The 9,293-nt window shown below is 30.2% G+C and overlaps 2 long non-coding RNA genes across 2 annotated transcripts; one reads left to right on the top strand and one right to left on the bottom strand.

The window, feature by feature from the left end:
- Positions 1–3,187: 3,187 nt before the first annotated feature.
- LOC124896985 lies at positions 3,188–5,349 on the bottom strand. The gene is made up of 3 exons (XR_007053362.1): positions 5,007–5,349; positions 4,747–4,794; positions 3,188–3,447 (listed from the first exon to the last, which is right to left on the bottom strand). It is a non-coding gene; the product is annotated as an uncharacterized LOC124896985 (long non-coding RNA).
- LOC124896986 lies at positions 5,349–8,691 on the top strand. The gene is made up of 4 exons (XR_007053365.1): positions 5,349–6,126; positions 7,821–7,873; positions 7,969–8,458; positions 8,572–8,691. It is a non-coding gene; the product is annotated as an uncharacterized LOC124896986 (long non-coding RNA).
- The last annotated feature ends 602 nt before the right edge of the window (positions 8,692–9,293 follow it).

The raw sequence follows: 9,293 nt of genomic DNA, 5'->3' as shown, positions 1-9,293 counted from the left end.
CTCAAACAAGACAAAAAGAATTATATATTGTGATTGTTCTCAAAATTATGTAATTTTTCTTACTACAAAGCTTATGAAAAATTCTTTAATTTGTAGTATTGAAATTTATTTTATTTTAATTATATATTAGAGAAATTTATGTAATTAATAATGCTTACGATAATAGCCATCAATTTCTAGCAATAAATTTTTGTAGTTGTGGCTAACCATAAAATATATAAATATAAAAAAATATAATTTTTATGTTTTCTTCCATAGAAAATTTAAAAAGTACCTACTATAATTTATGTATTTCGTGAAAAAAAAGAATGAATTCTTAGCCATGTACAAAAATACATGTAACAAATATTTCATTTTATATTTATAGAATTTTTTAACTCATAGCTAAGTACAAGTATTATTATTACGAGACTAAAAGATGAAATAGCCATAAATTTTAAATTTTTGCAACAAGCAAATCAAGTCTTTTGCCACAACAGAATACAATGTGCTATAGTATAAAAATTGCTACAAATTTTATTTATCACGGCAAAGGAGTAAAATTGTTTGCTATAAGTATATATTTCATAGCAAGAACTTTTTGTTATCACAGCTACATCATGATTTTTTTTGTGGCCGTAAGTATTTTTCCTTAGCCACAGACCATGTAAAGTCTATGGCTAAGTTTAAGTTATGCCACTTCTTGCTACAAATGCTACAACAAAAACAACAGCAACATACCCAGTGTATTCCCACATAGTAGGGTCTAGGGAGGGTAGAGTGTATGTAGACCATACCACTACATCAGATGAAGTAGAGAGGCTGTTTCCAATAGACCTCCGACTTAGTTATGCTAGCAGTATAACAGACACAAAACACAAATGCATATAAACTAGTACAATCTATAAAATAAACTAATGCCACTAGCCATAAGATAATACTACAGCCACAAGATAATACTAAAACTTATTTATCCGAAACTATAGACAACACTCAACACCACAAACAAGAAACTTCAAACATAAATAAAGAACGCTCCTCTATTGTTACTGACGCACTCTCTCCCCATAACCCTCTACCTTAATCCTCGTTCTCCACACTTTCCTATCAAGGGTCATGTCCTCCGTAAGTTGTAACTGCTCCAATTATGCCTAATTACCTCCTTCCAATATTTTTTCAACCTATCTCTACCCAGCCTAAAAACATCCATAGCCAGTGTCTCACACCTCCGTATTGGAGCATCAGAGCCCCTCCTCATCACATGCCCGAACTAACGTAACCTTACTTCTCTCATATTGTCCTCCATCGATGCCGCTCCACCTTCTCCTGAATAATCTCATTCCTTATCCTATCTTTCCTAGTATGGCCACACATCCATCGCAACATCCTCATCTCTGCCACCTTCAACTTTTGGATGTGAGAGTTCTTAACTGGTCAACACTCTGCTCCATACAACATAGCCTGTTGGATTGTCACTCTGTAGAACTTTTCTTTAAGCTTCGGGGGCACCTTCTTATCATATAAAACTCCTGAAGAGAGCCTCCATTTCAACCACCCCGCCCCAATATGATATGTGATATCCTCATCAATCTTAACATTGCCCTGAATCATAGTCCCCAGATACTTGAAACTCTCCCTCTTCTGAATGGCCTGAGAGTCCCTCTTGCTATGAATGCTACGAAAAAAATTGGTGGTTAAAGTATTTAGCCACAGAACTTTTTATGTTTATCTACCATGTATTTTATAGTTATATATGAATTTTATTGTAATATAGATAGTATCAAAAATAACAAATAGTAATAAAACGGTATTACAACAAAATAATATTCTACTCGAACTACATGAAAACATAGCTAGTAAATGAAATTGAAGAATAAGAAATTACAGTAGTAGTCCTACGACTACTAGTAAGAGCAACAAGGCAATGCACTCCTACCTACTAATATTATAACGATCATTTTCAGCGTTATGTATGAACCTCCTGTTAAAAGTTACATGTTAAAATCCTTTCGAATTTGAAGTTATAAATTTAGGTCAGATTAGTTTCGAACAAAATTGAAGCAAGGTGTGGTCCAGAAAAATTCAGATATGATTTGGGCAAGGTTATTAGAAGTGTTTGATCTAATTTTTGGATAATTGAGATGATAAGAAATTCATAGAAATTTATGAAATAGAATTTGGATAAGTAGAACTTCCGAAATTGATTTTGGCATAAAGAACATTATTTGAAATATTCAGATTTAAAATATGTTGCATGAATTGAGATTTTTGAGCGAAACTGAATAATGTGTTAAATAAGTAAAGTCAAAGTAAAGATTAAATATAATAAGAAAGGAAAGAGAGAACAATAGATCCTTTTATTACTTTTTCTTTCTATTCATGTGTATATTACAAAGTGAAAAGGAAAAAGATATTTATAGCCAGTGACTTGGCCACCAAGTTTATTACAGATGCGGTAATAGTACATGGGCCAAAAGCAATTAACATGGCCATCCACATCTTTGGTGACATGGCGCAAGTATTTTAAAAGGTAAGTTTGGGACTCGCTTCGAGGGTGGACACTGAAAAAATATCTCAGGACTCATGTGGGGTTTATTTCTGTGAGGCTTACGCCTTAAGTGCATAGCTGTACGCCCTAACCACGTCTAGTGTCCAACATTCAGGATTCACTTAATAGTTCTTACACAAATTATGTAAATTTGTTAGTCAACATTATTGATCCTCATAATATTTTACTAAATAAATGATGTTTAGTAGCTTTTTCCATCTATAGAACTAAGAAAATTGAGAGTAACTTGACCTATTTACTATTTGAGAACGTCGTGAGGATTAATATCACTTAATATTTTTGTTTAAAATATATATTTGAATTTTACATCTTCATTTGCCATTGGTCTTTATGTTATTGTCGTATCCCAAAACTATTATACTTTATTATTTTGTTATTTGAAAGTATTTTATTTTTATTCATGAAAAAATTATGTTTTAATTATGATATTAACATTTTATAAATTATTTATTTTAGGGAAATAAATTCATAGTATGATAATCATATATTTTAAGAAATTATAATTTTTTTATTGTTTGAAATTTAAGATGTTAGAGTTGATTTACATTTCATACTAGTTTTTATACATTGCATTATTTCTATGTGAAATGATGTTAAAAGTTTTATTTTCTATGTTTTTTTTTATAGTTTATTTTTTTAAAAAAATTATTAATATATTTTTTGTATAATTTTTATGTTATTATACTATTTTTATGGGATGATTCTTATGACAAAATCATTGACGTAATAAATAATGGAGAATAAATTTAAAGATTTTAGGAGACTTGTTCACTACCGAAGTGGTGGAACATATAGTACAAAATGTGAAGCCCCCCAATCAAGAAATGGGGAAGGATAGACCTTACTGAATGTTGAGTAGAGGATGGAGAATTCATAGTCAAGTTCGCCTGGCAGTATATCTGACACAAGAAAAATTCAAACAAGATATATAAATAAATGTGGATAAAAAGGATACTATTCAAGATGATATTCTTCATATGGAGGTTATGAAAATTTAAAGTATTAGTGGATGACAGTGAGAAGATGTAGAATTGAAGGGACCTTTATATGTTGGTGTTGTGTCAATCCAGATCAAGAGACACAATCACACCTGTTCTTAAGATCAGTTATTGCTAATAGAAAATGGTCCTACTTTTTCTCTTTTACAGGACTAAAAATTGAAGGCCTTTGTCTAAAAGAGGTAACCATGCTATAATGGGGAGCTAGAGTAAAGAAAGATACTAGATCATACTATAAGGCATTTTCAAGCATTTTAGTATGGGAATTGTAGAAAAATAGAAACTTTAGAAAACATGAAGGGAAGAGGTTGACAACTCAGAAGATAATTTATAATGTGGTCAAACACTTGCATATGCTGGTCAAAGTGAGAAAGCCTTCCAAGAAATTTTCAGAAAATTGGTTAGGAATGCTAAAGGAGCTAGAAGAATTCAAACCAAAGATGAAGGTCTTCAAAGTTTCATGGGAGTTTTCACCGAATGATTGCGTCAAATACAATCTGATGGAGCATCTAAAGAAAATTCAAAGATAAGTTCTTATTTTTTTTTGCTTAAGAAATGCTAATAGCGATATACTATATGCAAAGAGAACTATTCTAGAAGATACTACTAACATAGTAGCAGAAGCAACAACTATTCTAGAAGTTAGTAAGCATTGCAAGCTAACCCAACATAACAACATCATAATACAAACATATTCATTAATGTTTAAGGGGGTCCTAGGGGGTGAATGGATATGTCCCTGGAGCATTACAAATATGATTACAGACATAAAGGTTAATCTTACAGGAAAGCATATAGAATTTCAGCATATCATGAGGGAGGAAAATCAATTTTCAGATTACATAAAAAATCTAGCAATAGAGAAAGGAAATTACATTTTTGCATTTTAATATAAAAGCATGAAAACAATAGGAAATAAGATCATCAACATTGACACGGTAAAGTGTCTGCACTTAAGACTATCACCTAGTAAAGGATAATTGGCAAGAAATGCTTAAGACTATCACCTAGTAAAGGATAATTGGCAAGAAATGCTACAACATAAATTTTTTCACTTGAATAATAACATATTCACAAAGACTTAAAAAAGGTAAAATGTTACATAGCGTATACTACTTCAGCCATAAAAAAAGACTCAGCAAAATAAAAAGTTTTCAGAATCGATTTAGGAATGATAAACCTGAAAGTTGCTTTACTCACTTTGGGATAGAAATGTCGAGATTTTCATGCACTCAACTCCGAATTCATCTGCAAAGAAAGATTGTTCAGACTCATAACACAAAAACATAAAGAAAGTAGAATTGAATCATATCCGGTAGAACAAGACAACTTCCACAGATAGGAACCTTCAACAAAATATGAAGAGTATTTTCACGCATCAGAGAACACAACTTAAAAAAGAAAAGTAGTCAGTGGAAGAAATTAAAAAGGATGGTGAAAACAAGGCAAGGAATACTTACTCTTGAAAGTTGATATTCAAAGAACTCGAGCCTTCAAAAGATGAGTATTGATAACCCAAAGAAGTCAAAAGGAAAAATTCATCGTTGAAGTGTGAAAACATCTTTTTTCAAGTGTGGAGAGGTGGAGATAAGTTTAGAGTGAGAGCGGGGATAAGAAACCCTCAATTTTTGGGTATATGTAATAAAATGGAAGAGGGTTGGGCCTCTTTCGGGTAGGCTAGTGGGCTAGGATTTAATTTTGATTGTATTAGTGTTATTTATTTTTCTAAAAATTAAAAAATAATATAACTTATCTTTCATTAATTACAAAAAATCCTAACTCCTCAAATTTACTACAAAAATCTCATTTTTCGTGTTTCTCTCTCTAAAAGAAAATATACATAAATAGAATGATTTCTTTCACCATTTTCACTTTTAAAACTCGGCTTAAATCACGCATCGGTTACCCTTTTGAATACAACTGTACTTGGCTCCAACTTACAGCAATAAATTTTATCTTAATCTTCATTAATCATTCTGATTTGTACGTTTTAAGGTTAGTAATTTTTCTTCATCATTTACAGAACTGATTTTCGTGGATTTTTGAATGAAAAAATTGTTGCATGTTTTTATTAAGTATTTTTTGGGGTTTCTTCTTTACTAAAATTTTTAAAATTGTCCATTTGAAGTAGTATATTAACAACTTAGCACTTTGTTAATGGAGCATTCTCCTTAATTCAATTTTGGGGTTTTTCGAAAGAACAAATTGTTGCATGTTCTTATTAAGTATTTTTTGGGGGTTTTAATTTAACAAAATTTGATTGTTATATCATTATTTTTCCTTTTTGTTTCAAAATCGTCCATTTGAAGTAGAAATAAACATATTTGTACTTTGTTAATGGAGGATTCTCCCTTTTTAAGCTTAAAATTAACTTAGTTAGATACAAATTCGGTAGTTTTTGTTACCGGAGTTTTGGACTATGAGAAATCTAACTTTGTTGAAAACAGATCTAAATTTCGTAACGACCCCTATAAGATGAAAGAGCTTAGAAAAGCTGCTACTGAAAAGTTGAAAAAAGCAGTTGAAAAATCATCAAGATTATCCAAAAAAGATGATTCAGGACGTCCACGTCTTCCTAAGGTATATATAATTTTGTTTTTTGTATATGTTGGTATATAAATTTGTGGTGAGCTTTTTGTTTGAAATACAGTGATCTATATAGTTTAATATACATAAATGAATAATGAGTTTATGTAAATTCGTATGTATGTGCTATACATACATTACTCAACAATACATAAGTTAGTATTTCGATTACATTATGTTATGTTAGTTTGATGCACTGAACATGCAATGTGTATATGAATAACATATACATAAACTTCAATATGTTGTTAAACTAATACTACATGGTGTACTTCATATACATCATATTTTTTGTGTATATATGTATATTTTTTGAAGAGGTAGTTGAGATAATGGATATCAGGTATGTATATATTGACATATACATCAGTTTTGATATTTTGTTTGCAGTGTTTTTGAACCAATAATTCTCACAATTCAATTTTATGTATATGTTAGTAATATACATAATGTTAGTATTTTAATTTGATAACACATGCTTACATTGATATATATATATATATATATATATATATATATATATATATATATATATTGGGTATATAAATTTTTGGTAAGGTTTTTGTTTGAACTACACTGTTTTATATAGTTTATTTTTGTTATTTTAGTTTGATACACTGCATATGCCATGTGTTTATGAATAATATATATATAAACTTCAATATCTTTGTAGACTACTACTATGATGTGTAGTGCATATACATCATGTTTTCTGTGTATATGTGTATATTATATAAAAAGGTTGTTGAGGTAATGGATATCAGCTATGTATATGTTGACATATACATTACTTATGATATATTATTTTTTGTGTTTTAGAACCAATAATTCTCACAAGTCAATTTTATGTATATGTTAGGAATATACCTAAGTTGAGTATTATTTCATTTGACAACACATGCTCACATATCATGTGTTGTTTCATTCTCAATAGGGTATGAAATACAGGATAAGAAAGGTCCCTGCGCATCCGTTGCATTTCGGTAGTTATTGCAATCGAAAAGTTGAAGAAGAAATAAATGATTGTCTTGGTTAAGAAGTTGTAAATCTGTTCCAGCAAATAATTTTTGGTTCATTCCTAGACATGCCGAATTGTAATTATTAGGGTCAATTATTCAAATGCTTACTCATGCTCGAGATAGAACAAGACAACCCAGAGAAAATATACGTTTACGTGCAGGGAACCATACCAAGTTTTCTATTATTGAGTATGCCATTGTATCTGGTCTTAAAAGTTCAGGAAAAATCGAGGAGCACCTCTTTTCTGATACATCAAAGTCCGCGTTAATGGTGAAGTATTTTCCATGATCTAAGAGTTCTGTCAAAAGGAGTCTCTTTATAGAACGATTCAAGTTAGGCAACTTTGACAATAATTCTAATGCTTTGAATATGTCAATAATTTATTTCATTCACATCTTTCTGTATTCACAAGTACGTGATTCTAAAATTAACAAATTGAATTTTATGATGATTGAGAATGGTAGTTATGAATAATTTTCATGGGGGAAGACTTCATTTGAAAAGCTTATTTCATCGTGGAGGCAGAACTTTTTTATTGCGAATAGTTATACTCGATGGGGGGAATGCCTCACGTGCTGAATGTCTGGATATATGAATATTGTTCTGAGGTAGATAGTATGATAGCCGAGCGGGTGGAAACTGTAATTCCCCAAATTTTCAACTGGCAGGTGTTGGAATCAAAGTTAAGTACGAGAATTTTATGGCTGATATGTTCAGCAAGGTAAGTATGATGTATATTATTTCGAGCTTAGTTTTAATTTTCAACGTGCTTACTTTAACAGACTATTAATATTGCTATTTTTTATTGTTTAACAGTTTGTATACAATAATATATGACCAACTCATGAAGAAGTACAAAGTCTTGGTTTGCAAATGATTGAGGATTTCAATTAAAAGAAGCTGAATGTGAATTTCCTCCAGAAATTATTGTCGATTGTTCCGATGAAAAATCTGTTGTCAACGTACAGTCACAAGTAGACCTCGATATACAAGGTTTTAAGGAATTTAGTATAGTCCCTCCTACAGAAATTCTCAAAAGGCAGGGTTGATTACTGATTCTTCAAAATCTCATCCTACTAAGAAGCATAAAATAGTCCGTTTTAGTTCCACAACTGTCGAGAAGCAAGTTTGTCAGAAAACACCATCTTTTGTTTCAACAAGAACTGTGTCAACCCATAAAACAACTTCTTCAGATTTGGAGCATGTTCATGTCGAAAAGACAACTCCATCATTGCCACTCAAGTTAATTTGTCAGGACAATTCTGATGAAAAGTGGGATGATATAAAGTTATTTTTGTAGTCCTATGTAAGTTCATTCATATCTAATAGTCAACTTTCTTCAGCTTTTGACATGCTGGTAGACACAAAATTCAACTTTCATCAACATGCAGTTTTATGTAAGTTCATTTTGACATGCAGGTTGACACAAAAATCAACTTTCTTCATGATCTAATAGTCAAACAACATCAAGACTCAAATGAAAAAATGGATAAACAACATGTCGAACTCATCCAAATATTGAAACAGAACAACCAAAAAAATAAAAAGGTATACCAAATATGATTTAAGTTATACAATTCATGTTTTTGTATTTCTTTTTGCTTCAATTTTGTGCATTTATACATATTTTAAATTAAAATTATACTACGTATTATTTAATTATTATTTATACAATGTTTTATAACATACATAAAATATTTACTTTGTGTTATATAATATACAAACAATATGCTATGTATATTAACTATTTATCATGGAGTTGATAGTTGCAATGGTTTTGTAGCTGCCAATTATGTTATGTATTTTACATAATATACACAACTCCTCTAAGTTAAATTCACAATAAAATCACAAGTTATACTCCTAAGCATGTTGTGTATTTTATAGCTATTTATATTACATATATTTTATGTATGTAATATAACATACATAAATTGTTACATTGTGGTAATATACAAACAATATGCTATGTATATTATCTATTTCTCATGGAGTTGATAGTTGCAATGGCTTAGTAGCTGACAATAATGATATGTATTTTAAATAATATACATAATTGCTTTATGTTAAGTCCACAATATAATCACAAGTTATGCTATGTGTATTTTATAGCTATGTATATTACATATGAATTATACAAT

Source organism: Capsicum annuum, chromosome 1 (assembly GCF_002878395.1).
Source record: "Capsicum annuum cultivar UCD-10X-F1 chromosome 1, UCD10Xv1.1, whole genome shotgun sequence".
Taxonomy (NCBI): Eukaryota; Viridiplantae; Streptophyta; class Magnoliopsida; order Solanales; family Solanaceae; genus Capsicum; species Capsicum annuum.
The sequence above is the reverse complement of the archived record's forward strand: the minus strand, read 5'-3'. Positions and strand labels throughout refer to the sequence as shown.